This window comes from Mesocricetus auratus, unplaced genomic scaffold (assembly GCF_017639785.1).
Source record: "Mesocricetus auratus isolate SY011 unplaced genomic scaffold, BCM_Maur_2.0 Super-Scaffold_100057, whole genome shotgun sequence".
In the NCBI taxonomy this organism is placed as follows: Eukaryota; Metazoa; Chordata; class Mammalia; order Rodentia; family Cricetidae; genus Mesocricetus; species Mesocricetus auratus.
In genome coordinates, this window is record NW_024429233.1 from 4,906,224 (window position 1) to 4,920,101 (window position 13,878).

The window sequence follows — 13,878 nt, forward strand, 5'->3', positions numbered from 1 at the left end:
GTTAGGGTTAGAGTTAGGTTTAGGTTTTCGTTTAGGGTTAGGGTTAGGGATAGTGTTAGCATTAGGGTTAGGGTTATTATTAGGGTTAGGGTTAGCGTTAGCGTTATATTTAGGGTTCGAGTTATGGTTAGGGTTAGGGTTATGTTAAGGTTAGATTCTTTAGTGTTAGGGTATGTTTAGGGTTGAGGTTAGGGTTAGAGTTAGGGTTAGCGATAGGGTTAGTGTTAGTGATTGGGTTAGTATTAGTGTTAGGGTTAGAGTTAGGTGTAGGGTTTGGGTTAGTGTTAACGGAAGGGTTACGTTTAGGGTTAGTGGTAGGGTATAGGGTCAGGATAAAGGTTAGGATAATCGTTGGCATTAGGGTTAGGGTTAGGGTTAGAGTTGGGTTTAGGGTTAGGAGTAGGGTTAGTGTTAGGGTTATCTATAGAGTTAAATTTAGGGTAGGGTTAGCTTTCGGATTAGAATTATGGTTAGGTTAAGGATTAGCCTAAGGGTTAGGGTTAGGGTTCGAGTTAGTTTTAGGGTTAGTGTTAGGGTTACAGTTAGCTTTAGGGTTAGGGTTAGTGTTAAAGATAGGTGTAGGTTGTGCGTTAGGTTTAGGGTTAGGCGTTAGGGTTAGTGTTAGGTGTAGGGTTTTGATAGGGTTTGGGTTAGATTTAGAGTTAGGGTTAGGGTTTGGTTTAGGGTTAGTGTTAGGTTTAGGGTTAGCGATAGGGTTAGGGTTAATGTTAGTGTTAGCGTTAGGGTTTGGGTTAGTGTTAGTGTTAGGTTTAGGTTTAGAGAAAGGGTTAGGGTTAGGGTTAACATTAGGGTTAGGGTTGGGTTAGGGTTAGGTTTAGTGTTAGGTTTATGGTTTGGGTTAGGGTTAGTATTCAGGGTTATGGTTTGGATTAGGTTTAGGGTTAGGGTTAGGGAAGTATTAGGGTTAGGGATAGAGATAGGGTTAAGGCCTAGGGTAAGATTTACGAAAATCCTTAGATTTAGGGTTAGGGTTAGGATTAGCGTTGGGTTTAGGTGTAGGTTTAGGGTTAGTGTTAGTGTTAGGGTTAGGGTTAGGTTTAGTGTTAAGGTTAGGGTTAGCTTAAGTGTTAGTGTTAGGGTTAGGGTTAGGAATATCACTATGGTTAGGGTTAGTGTTAGGTTTTGTGTTAAGTTAGTGTTAATGTTAGGTTTAGGGCTAGTGTTAGTGTTAGGTTTAGTGATAGGTTTAGTGTTCAGGGTTAGGGTTAGGGTTAGCGTTTGGGTTAGGTTTAGGGTTAGGATTACCATGAGGGTTAGGGTTAGGGTTAGGGTTCGTGTTAGCGTTAGGATTAGGGCTATTCTTAGGGTTAGGGTTAGGGTGATGTTTAGGGTTCGTTTTAGCGTTAGGTTTGGGTTAGTGTTAGGGTTAGGGTTAAGGTTAACGTTAGAGTTAGAGTTCGAGATAGGGTTAGGTTAGGGTTAGGTTTAGAGTTAGGGTTAGGGTTATTGTTAGGTTGAGTTTAATCATTATGTTTAGGGCTTAGTGTTAGGTTTAGGTTTAGGGTTAGGGTCAGGGTTATGGTTAAGGTTAGCGTTTGTGTTAGAGTTAGTGTGACGGTTAGGGATAGGTTTAGGGTTACGGTTAGAGTTATGGTTAGGGTAGGGTTAGGGTTAGGGTTAGGATTAGGGTTAGGTTAAGGTTTAGGGTTACGATTAGGGTTAGGGTTAGCGTTAGCGTTAGAGTTAGGTTTCGGGTTAGTGTAAGGGTTAGGGTTAGGGTTAAGTTTAGGGTTAGGGTTAGGGGTAGGGTTAGTGTTAGTGTTAGCATTAGAGTTAAAGTTAGGGTAGGTTTAGCGTTCTTGTTAGAATTAGGTTTGTGTTAGGGTTAGGGTTAGCATTAGCGTTAGGGTTAGGGTTAGGGATAGGGTTAACGTTAGGGTTAGGGTTAGGGTTCGTGTTAGTTTTATGGTTAGGGTTAGCATTAGGGTTAGGTTTAGGGTTAGGTTTAGTGTTATTGTTAGGTTTAGTTTGATCGTTAGGGTTAGGGTTAGGCGTTAGGCTTACTGTTACGTGTAGGGTTAGCAATAGGGTTAGGGTTAGGATTACCGTTAGGGTTAGGGTTTGGTTTAGGGTTAGGTTTAGTGTTAGGGTTAGGGTTTGGGTTAGGGATAGTATTCAGGGTTAGTTTTAGGGTTGGGGTTAGCGATACGGTTGGATTTATTATTACGGTGAGGGTTAGCTTTAGTGTTAGGGTTAGGGTTAGGGTTAAGATTAGGGTTATTTTTAGGTTTAAGTTAATTTTTAGGGTTAGGGGATAGGGTTAGGGTTAGGAATAAGGTTAGGGTTAGGGTTAAGGTTAGCCATATGGCTAGGGTAAGGTTTGGGTTAGGGTTAGTTTAAGGGTTAGGGTTTGTGTTAGTGTTAGTGTTAAGGTTAGAATTAGGGTTAGGGTTAATCGTTAGGTTTAGGCTTAGCATTATGGTGAGGATAATACTTAGCCTTTGGGTTAGGGTTAGGGTTATCTTTAGAGTTAGCGTTATTGTTAGGTTTAGGGTTAGCTTTAGGGTTAGGGTTAGGGAAATGGTTAGGTTTAGGGTTAGCATTAGTTTAAGCGTTAGGGTTAGGGATAGGGTTAGGGTTAGCTTTAGGGTTATGGTTAGGGTTAGCGTTAGGTTTAGGGTTAGGATTAGTTTTAGGGTTAGAGTTAGGGTTAGGGTTAGGTTTAGGGTTAGGGTTAGCGATAGTGTTAGCTTTAGGGTTAAGTTTAGTGTTAGTGTTAGTGTTAGGGTTAGCGTTAGATTTAGGGTTCAAGTTAGGGTTAGGGTTAGTTTTAGGTTTGGGGTTAGATTTCGTTTAGTGTTAGGGTATGGTTAGGGTTAAGGTTAGGGTTAGAGTTAGGGTTAGCGATAGGGTTAGTATTAGCGTTAGGGTTAGAGTTAGGCTTAGGGTTTGGGTTAGGGTTAATGGAAGGGTTACGTTTAGGGTTACGGTTAGGGTATAGGTTTAGCATAAGGGTTAGGATAATCGTTGGCATTAGGGTTAGAGTTGGGTTTAGGGTTAGGGTTAGGGGTAGGGTTAGTGTTAGGGTTAGCGTTAGAGTTAAAGTTAGGGTAGGGTTAGCGTTCGGGTTAAAATTAGGGTTGTGTTAGGGTTAGGGTTAGGGTTAGCGATAGGGTTAGGGTTAGGATTTGTGTAAGCGTTAGGTTTAGGTTTCGGGTTATTTTTAGGGTTAGGGTTAGCGTTAGGGTTAGTTTTAGTGTTAGGGTTAGTGTTATTGATAGGTGTAGGTTGTGCGTTAAGCTTAGGCTTAGTCATTAGGGTTAGTGTTAGTTTTAGGGTTAGGGATAGGGTTAGGGTTAGGTTATCCTTAGGGTTAGTGTTAGTGTTAGGTTTCGGTTTAGCGATAGGGTTAGGGTTAGCGTTAGGGTTACGGTTTGGGTTAGGGTTAGTATTCAGGGTTAGGGTTTGGGTTAGGTTTAGCGTCAGGGATAGGGAAGAGTTTAGGTTAGGGTTAGGGATAGGGTTAAGGCCTAGGGTAAGATTTAAAATAATCATTAGAGTTAGGGTTAGGGTTAGGGTTAACGTTGGGTTTAGGGGTAGGGTTATTGTTAGTGTTAGTGTTAGGGTTAGGGTTTGGGTTAGGTTTAGGGTTAAGGTCAGGGTTAGTGTTAGTGTTAGGTTTAGGGTTAGGATAATCGTTATGTTAGGGTTAGGGTTAGGGTTAGGAATATCATTATTGTCATGTTTAGGGTTAGGTTTAGATTAGGGTTAGGGTTTTTGTTAGGGTTAGCGTTAGGTTTACGGTTAGTGTTAGGGTTAGGTTTAGTGATAGGTTTAGGGTTAGAGTTAGGGATTGGGTTAGGTTTAGTGTTCAGGGTTAGGGTTAGGGTTTGGGTTACCATGAGGGTTAGGGTTAGGGTTAGGGTCAATGTTAGCGTTAGGATTAGGGTTATTGTTAGGGTTAGGGTTAGGGTAATGGTAAGGGTTAGTGTTATCGTTAGGGTTAGGGTTAGTGTTAGGGTTAGGGTTAAGGTTAACGTTAGAGTTAGAGTTCTAGATAGGGTTAGGGTTAGGTTTAGAGTTAGATTTAGGGTTATTGTTAGGTTTAGTTTAATCATTATTGTTAGGGCTTAGTGTTAGGATTAGGTTTAGCGTTAGTGTTAGGGTTCACGTTAATCTTAGGGTTAACGTTAGGGTGAGCGTTAGTATTAGGGTTGGGGTTAGAGTTAGGATTAGGGTTAGGGTTAGGATAAGGTTTAGGGATTGCGTTAGGGTTAGTTTTATGGTTGGGTTTAGCGATAGGGTTAGGTTTAGTATTACGGTGAGGGTTAGCTTTAGTGTTAGGGTTAGGGTTAAAGTTAGGTTTATTGTTAGGTTTAAGTTAATTGTTAAGGTTAAGGGATAGGGTTAGGGTTAGGGATAAGGTTAGGGTTAGGTTTAGGGTTAGCGATATGGCTAGGGTAAGGTTTGGGTTAGGGTTAAGTTTAGGGTTAGGGTTTGTGCTAGTGTTAGCGTTAAGGTTAGAATTATGTTTAGGCTTAATCCTTAGTGTTAGGCTTAGCGTTATGGTTAGGATAATCCTTAGCATTTGGGTTAGGGTTAGGGTAATCTTCAGGGTTAGCGTTACTGTTAGAGTTAGGGTTAGTCTTAGGGTTAGAGTTAGGGAAATGGTTATGTTTATGGTTAGCACTAGTTTATGCGTTAGGGTTAGGGTTAGAGTTAGGGATACCGTTAGGGTTGGATTAGGGTTAGCTTTAGGGTTAGGGTTAGGTTTAGTGTTAGGGTTAGAATTAGGGTTATGGCTAGGGTTAAGGTTACCGTTAGGGTTAGGGAAAGCGTTAGGGTTAGGGGTAGGGTTATGTTAGGATTAGGGTTAGGGTTAGGGTTAGGGTTAGGCTTAGTGCTACGTTTAGGGTTAGGGTTAGTGTTAGCCTTAGGGTTAGGTTTAGGGTTAGGGTTAGCGTTAGGGTTAGGGTTAGGATTAGGTTTAGCGTTAGTTTATGTGTTAGGGTTAGGGTTAGCTTTAGTGTTACGGTTAGGTTTAGGGTTAGGGTTAGGTTTAGACTTTCTTTAAGGGATAGGGTTAGGGTTAGCGTTAGGGTTAGGTTTAGGTTTAGGGTTAGCGTTAGGGTTATTGTTATGATTAGGGTTAGGTTTTGTGTTAGGGTTAGGGTTATGGTTAGGGTTTGCGTTTGTGTTAGGGGTAGGGTAAGTGATAAGGTTAGGGTTAGGGTTAGGTTTAGGGTTAGGGTTAGTGGTAGGGTTAGGGTGTGTGTAGTGTTAGGGTTAAGGTTAGGGTTACTGTTAGTGATAGCGTTAGGGTTACTTTTAGGCTTAGGCTTAGAAAAACTGTTAGGGTTATAGTTAGGGCTAGGGTTAGGTTTAGTGTTAGAGTTTGTGTTAAGGTTAGGGTTAGGGTTAGGGTTATCATTAGCATTAAGGTTAGGCTTAGGGTTAGGGTTAGCCTTAGGGATAGGTTTAGGGTTAGTGTTAAGGTTAGTGTTTAGGTTTAGGGTTAGGGTTAGGATCATCCTTTACGATAGGGTTAGAGTTAGCCTTAGGGTTAGGGTTAGGGTTAGCATTAGGGTTAGGGTTAGGTTTAGAGTTAGGTTTAGGTTTAGGGTTAGGGTTAAGGTTATGGTTAGGGTTAAGTTTAGGTTTAGTGTTAGCGTTAGGGTTAGGGTTAGGTTTATGTTAATTGTTAGGGTTAAGGTTAGTGTAGGAGGAAGTCTGATGCCACCATTAAACATGTGACTTACTAAGTCTATGCCGCCATTAAACATTACGTCGGCTGGACGTAAAGACGTATAAGTATGTAGGCAGAACTACGTCACTAGCCAGGCCCACTTTTGGGCATGGCTAGGGGCGTTACGGGGGAAGGCATAAAATACAGCACACAGGAATTCTGGCTCTCTTTTCCTGGAGTTCAGCTTCCGGTCCAGTCGCTAGCTGAGATCTGCTGGGCTTCTCTGGGTTTGGTAACTTGTGAGTAATTTTCTACATAAAATACTTAGCGTTACTTTCAGTAATTGTTTTTCGCGTATCATTACAGCGTCCATTGAAGCCAACAATTTGGTGTCGGGAGCGGAATTGAAATCCGGATCCAGGCGCCCCGGAAAAGCGGCTTCTCTTGGCCCGATCAGGCACACGTGGACTCTCCTTTTGCTAAGTTCCTCACCACTTCGCTCGGCAAGGCACGATTCCTGCCGCCAGGAACCAGCACCTACTACCTGCCGGTAAGGTCAGGCGGTATTCCAAGATTTCTCTTGCGGCCATGTGCTGTTTTACTGGCGGCCTGCTGTCTCCGGCCACGTGCTCTTTCGCTGGCAGCCTGTTGATTTCGGTCTGAATTACTCCATTGGTAACAAACGTAACTGCTTTATACAATGTCAACAGCTAACACTATGATGCAAGATGTTAAGAATTTTCTTGGTTTTTGTATGGATGGGATTTTAGAAAGGGTTGAGGACCTACCTGAAAGGTACTTCCTACCCACGATGGTGACTATTAGCTTCATAATCAATATAATTTTGTTAATGAAATGGCTCAAAAATAGGAATAAACTTATACAGGTCATACAGTCATCGCAGGATAGTTTTGAAATCTTAATACAAAGGATTCAGGAAGTGCAAAATTCATTGCAGGAGAGTAAGAAAGGGTTGGTAGATAATATTCAGGATATTAAAAATGATAATGTAGGTCTGACGAACAGATTTAAAGAGACGGAACACAAAATTGAATTACTATCAGGAAAAATGTGTTCCACAGAGAGAATTGAAAAATTGGAACATAATGTGGAAACATTTAATGAAAAACACGGTTCCATGTTTGATGATTTCACTAGCAAATTACAAAGACTGGAACATAAAATTGAAATGCTAGCAGAAAAGAAATGTTCCATGTCTGAGAGCAATGATAAACTAACTGATAGAATATCATTTGTAGAAGGCAGTTTACATGCTATTGAGGTACTTGCTAAGGATGAGAATATTAGAAATTTGGAATCACATGTAAATGATGAATGTAAAAAATGAAAGATTCCATGACGTCCTTAGAAAATTATTTGTCCCAAGAACTTCAGGAGCTCAGAGAAACAATGATGAATAGACTGCAGGATTTAGAAGACACTCAATCTGATACTTCAGAATCAGAAATACAGGCAACAGGTCAGGACAGGAGTTTCCCAAAGCTTCTCAAATGCCGGAATGATTTCCCTAAGGTTGCTATGCGTTCCCCTATGGTTTTTCCGGTATCTGTAACAGAAAAACCAGCAACGAAAAAACAATCAAATGGTCCCATTGCTTATCACTGGGAGCCTATACAGATGAAGGATCTAAAAAATATTAAGGAGGCCATTGTCCTGTATGGTCTTCATTCTCCCTTTGTCAGAGAGCTCCTAACCTCATGGGCTACTGTAAATAAAGTAACCCCAAAAGACTGGGCCCAATTAGCCTCTGCAGTGCTCGAAAATTCTTGCCAAATTCAATGGAGAGCTTTGTGGAGGCAAGAAGCAAAAGCAATTGAGATTCAGGAATTGCAGAAGGGTCATGAAGTACCCCAAGACAAGATTCTTGGGGAGGGTCCTTATGCTGACACGCAGGTTCAATCTGCATATGACGAGCACATGTTGTCTTTGTGCCGTACAGCTGCTTTAAATGCCTTGGATAAGGTTTGTGAAACAGGAGAGATAATGCAACCCTACACCAAGGTATTACAGGGCCCAAGGGAAAGGTTCACTGAATTTTTAGAGAGATTATCCAGAGCAGTAGAAGTACAGGTAGCGAACCCAGAATCCAGGCGTCTTCTTATAGAATCTTTGGCGTATGAGAACGCGAATCCTCAATGCAGGCAGGTAATTTGGCCATTAAAAATAAGATCAGCGCCATTGGAGGAATGGGTCCTGCATACAGCGAACCTGGAATGTAAAAGTCAGGATACAGGAGCTTGGGTAGGTGAAGCTATTTCTACAGGCTTGAGGAGGCACCAGGATGCCAAATACCCTACCTGTGATGATATAGAGGCATGGGTAGGGAAGGAAATCTCAAAGAATTTAACTAGGCGTAAAGATGCAAAATGCTTTAACTGTGGTAGAATAGGACATCTTAGTAGGAACTGTAGACAACGCATTCCTAGAAATAATGCTTTTACCAGGAATGTATCAAACAGAAGGCCTAAGCCTCCTGGTCTGTGCAGGAGATGTGGGAAGGGGCGCCATTGGACTGATGAATGCTTTTCCACAATAGACAGACAAGGTAGATCTTTACAGCAGGGAAACGGGCTTCCGGGGCTCAATGGAGCCCCGAAAAGGAAGATTATCCGGTCATTCCCAGTGACAGTGGAGGACAGCCTCTCCCAGGACAATTAGAAGATCCACTGCCCATTGTAAATAATACGGCACTGGATAATACATTAGCTCCAGAGGATGAATCAATTACATCAGGAGGAGATACAAAACATATATTTTGGCAAATTCTATACAATATCATAGACCCAAACTTCCGGTTAAGGTAAATAATAGGGTGATTTACGGATTACTGGACACCGGAAGTGACATCACTATCCTTAATCAGCAGTCCTGGCCACAAAACTGGGCTTTAAAAGAGGTTAATGTTCAATTCTTAGGGATTGGAACCCTATCTGAAGTTAAACAGAGCGTTAGATGGATTGACTTTATTGGGCCAGAAGGACAGAGAGGAAGGTTAAAGCCATATGTTGCAGATATTGCTATAAACCTCTGGGGTCGTGATCTACTCCAGCAATGGAATACGCAGATTAAAATTCCTCCTGTATCAGCTAGGAATTATAGACAAGCTCTTAGTGGTAGTAAGAATATAGTAAGACAGTACAGAAAACAGATGCCAAATGTACAGGCTGTGCAGAAGCAAGATGCTAGTGCCAAACCTACAGAGCAACCGAAAGCTCTACCATTAAAATGGCTGACAGATGAACCCGTCTGGGTGGGTCAATGGCCTATGACATCTGAGAAGTTAGAGGCTTTGGAGAAGTTAGTTCAGGAACAGCTAGATGCTGGACACATTGAGGAATCAACTAGTGCATGGAATTCACCTGTTTTTGTTGTCAAGAAGAAGTCTGGTAAGTGGAGAATGGTTACTGATCTTAGAGCCATCAACAAGGTAATTCAGCCTATGGGGTCTCTACAACCTGGGATGCCGTTACCTTCTCTAATTCCTAAGGATTGGCCAATTATAGTTATAGACTTAAAAGATTGTTTCTTCACCATACTGTTACAAGAAAACGACAGAGAAAAGTTCGCCTTCACGGTACCTACCTATAATAATTCCCGTCCGGTACAGAGATTCCAGTGGAAGGTACTACCTCAAGGTATGTTAAACAGTCCAACTTTGTGTCAATATTTTGTGAATAAACCTCTAGAAATAATTCGTAAAAAATTTCCACATTCGTTAATATATCATTATATGGATGACATATTATTGTCTGATTCAAATAAGGATACTTTGGAAAAGATGTTTGAGGCAGTAAAGGAAATTTTGCCTCGCTGGGGATTACAAATTGCCCCAGAAAAAATACAAAGAGGAGATTCTATTAACTATTTAGGTTATAAAATAGATGCTCAGAAAATTAGACCACAGAAAGTACAGATCAGAAGAGATCGTTACCGGACTCTTAATGATCTTCAAAAACTATTAGGAGAAATCTCTCAATTACAGACGATTATTGGTGTAGAAGGGCATGATTTAAAACACCTGAAAATGGCTTTAAAAGGAGATAAAGACCTAAACAGCCCACGAGTACTATCAGCTGAGGCTGAAAAAGAATTAGAATGGGTAGAAAAGAGAATATTAGAAGCACATGTGGACCGTGTGGATCCAAATCTGGACTGTATTCTGGTTATTTTACCATCTAGAGAATACCCCTCAGGAATATTAATGCAGAGGGACGACATCATTCTAGAATGGGTATTTCTGCCACATAAACAGAATAAAAAATTGAAAACCTATATAGAAAAGGTCTCAGATTTGATATTAAAAGGTAAATTAAGGCTTCGTCAACTGACTGGGAAAGACCCAGCTGAAATTATTGTACCTTTAACGAATGAGGAAATTTCCTCCTTATGGAAGGATAATGAGTATTGGCAAATAGCTTGCAGTGACTTTTTGGGAAGTATTAGTAATAACTATCCCAAAACAGAGAGAATCAAATTCATAAAGAAAACAATTTGGATTCTTCCACGTATCGTGAGGCAAACACCTATTTCTGGAGTTCTTACCTTCTACACGGATGCAAACAAATCAGGTAAAGCAGGGTATAAATCAGGAAATATAAGTAAAGTAGTTCAAAGCCCTTACAACTCCGTACAAAAGGCAGAGTTATATGCCATTCTCATGGTACTTAAAGACTTTACAGAGCCTCTCAATATAGTCACGGATTCTCAGTATGCAGAAAGAGTTGTCCTGCACATTGAGACTGCAGAATTTGTTCCTGATAATACAGAATTAACCTCATTGTTTTTACAATTGCAGGAAATCATCAGAAACAGGACTCATCCTATATATATAACACACATCAGATCCCATACAGGTCTGCCAGGTCCTCTGGCACAAGGCAATGATGAAATTGATCGTTTATTAGTAGGTAATGTGTTGGAAGCTTCAGAATTTCATAAGAAACACCATGTTAACAGCAAAGGTTTAAAGAAGGATTTTTCTATCACCTGGCAACAAGCCAAAGAAATAGTAAGAAATTGTCCCAGTTGCTCATTGTACAATCAAACTCCATTACCAGCAGGTTGTAATCCTAAAGGTGTTCACAGAAATGAACTTTTGCAAATGGATGTATTTCACTTCCCAGAATTTGGCAGTTTGAAATATGTACACCATACTATAGACACGTTCTCAGGCTTCCAATGGGCTACTGCCCTCAGCTCTGAAAAAGCTGATTCTGTTATTACACACCTCTTAGAGGTGATGGCTGTTATGGGTATACCTAAAACAATAAAAACTGACAATGGTCCAGCATATGTCTCCAGTAAATTGGAACAATTCTTCAAATATTATAATATAAAACATGTAACTGGTATACCTTACAATCCCACAGGACAAGCAATAATTGAAAGGTCTAACCGAACCTTAAAAGAGATGCTTCATAAACAGCCAGGGAAAACAAAGACACCTAGACACAGGTTACACAATGCTTTACTAACGTTGAATTTTCTTAATGCTGATGAAAAAGGACAAACTGCAGCAGAAAGACACTGGACTACAGAGAAGACTTCTGAACTGAACCAACCGGTGTATTTTAAGGATGTTATGACCTCAGTCTGGAAACCAGGATATGTGTTACGTTGGGGAAGGGGTTATGCTTTTGTTTCCACAGGAGAAGAAAAGATTTGGGTTCCATCAAAATTAATTAAAATTCGATCAGAACAGAAAACATCTCAGGAGGAGGAAGATAACAGCCCATCTACAAATTCATAGTCCACCATGGGTAAAGGGACCTCCTAAAAGGAAAGAGAAGTGTTTTGTTTTTTGTATTCACAGGTAAACTCAGCAAAGAATACTGGACATATGGATTCCTGTAGAAGAATGAATAGCTACCCTGAGGACCATCAAACACACACTGTGTGGTATCAAAGTCTAAATCTCTCTATATTGCTTTTTCATAGTATCCTTTTATCTTTATTTCTTCACATACCTCAATTCCCATTCATTTAACTGAAGCTGGCTTTGGAGTTGGATTGGCTCTCCTACTCTAAACCCAAGCATGTTATTTAAATACAATTCAGAATTTCTGTATTATATCAAAGAGCCATTGATATAAGACAGAAGAAATAAAAAAATGAGGGACTGTTATCTGTGGATTTCTTTTTCTGAACAGTCTAATTTCCTCCAGGTTTTCCATCTTCCCTATTGTCACCTCTTCTGTATGCTTACATATGAAAGTTAAAATATTTCTTTGTTAACAGTAATGTTTGAGTTTTCCAGAGAACAAGGGATTTCCTGACAGCAATCTTCAACTGCTTCCGAAAGAGAATGAGGATCCACTTCCTTGACTTCACCTGATTCGACTGGAGGCATCTGAACTGCCCCACATCATTGACTCCACCTGACAAGCACTATCCTGAAACTGGCTTGAAACTACATCACTCTACACATCTCCGGACCAAGAAACTGAAACAGCACATCTTCTACAATCTGACCAGAGCTTCAAGATAAGAGCTTCAATCAACACTAGAACCCTAGTCAGGAACTTCAATCAAGCATCTCCTGCCATACTGAGACTGTCTGATCTACTGAGATTTTGTTATACTAACATTTTCTTTTCACAGGTCCCCATGAGATTATCATCGTCCCATCTCAGCAGGAAGTAGTTTTGAGAATTCCACACCCCCTCTCCCTACTATTGATATTATAAGATTACACCTGTTAGTGTTAGTTTTCAATTATTTTAGAGTTGGGATTGGAAGGAGGTGTTCATATTTGGGTATTTCTTTAAGATAAGTTTAGGTTTAGATAGAATAGATGTTTGATACATTTTGTTCATGGACACAAGTTAGTTGTCCTTTTTTAGACTAAAAGGGGAATTGTAGGAGGAAGTCTGATGCCGCCATTAAACATGTGACTTACTAAGTCTATGCCGCCATTAAACATGTGACTTACTAGAGGCGCATACAGATGAGGTAATAAAAGGGCGGTTTACCACACCGCTAACCACACCCACTTTAGGCAGGACTAAAGACGTATACGGCTGGACGTAAAGACGTATACGTACGTAGGCGGAACTACGTCACTAGCCAGGCCCACTTTTGGGCATGGCTAGGGGCGTTACGGGGGAAGGCATAAAAGACAGCACACAGGAAGTCTCGCTCTCTTTTCCTGGAGTTCGGCTTCCGGTCCAGTCGCTAGCTGAGATCTGCTGGGCTTCTCTGGGTTTGGTAACTTGTGAGTAATTTTCTACATAAAATACTTAGCGTTACTTTCAGTAATTGTGTGTCGCGTATCGTTACAGCGTCCGTTGAAGCCAACAGGTTAGCCTTATGTTTAGGCTTTGGGCTAGTATTAGGGTTAGGGTTACAGTTAGGTTTAGGATTAGGGATTCGGTTTGGGTTAAGGTTATGTTTAGGTTTAGGTTTAAGATTAACCTCATATTTAGAGTTAGGATTAGGGATAGGGTTAGGGTTAGGATAATCGCTAATGTTAGTTTTAGGGTTAGGGTTTGCGTTAGGGTTAGCGCTAGGGTTAGAGTTAGGGTTAGATTTAATGTTAGGGTTAGGGTTAGCGTTAGGGTTAGGGTTAGGGTTAGAGTTAATGTTAGGGTTAGGGTTAGGGTTAGGGTTAAAAATAGAGTTAGGTTTAGGGTTAGGTTTAGGGTAAGGGTTAGTGTTAGGGTTAGAGTTATGCTTAGGGTTATGGTTAAGTTTAGGGTTAGTGTTAGAATTAAGTTTGTGTTAGGGTTAGGATTAGGGTTAGCGTTAGGGTTAAGGTTAGGGTTAGGGTTAGCGTTAGGGTTAGGGTTAGGGTTCGGATTAGTTTTAGGGTTAGGGTTAGGTTTAGGGTTAGGGTTAGTGTTATTGTTAGGTTCAGGTTGATCGTTAGGGTTAGGGTTAGGCGTTAGGGTTACTGTTAGGACTAGGGTTAGCAATATGGTTAGGATTAGGATTAGCGTTAGGGTTAGGGTTTGGTTTAGGGTTATGTTTAGTGTTAGGGTTAGGGATAGTATTCAGGGTTAGGGTTTGGGTTAGGTTTAGTGTTAGGGTTAGGGAAGTGTTAGGGTTAGGGTTAGCGATAGGGTTAAGGCCTAGGGTAATATTGATGATAATCGTTAGAGTTAGGGTTAGTGTTAGGGTTAGCGTTTGGTTTAGGTGTAGTGTTAGGATTAGTGTTAGTGTTAGGGTTAGGGTTAGGGTTAGGTTTAGGGTTAAGGTTAGGATTAGCGTTA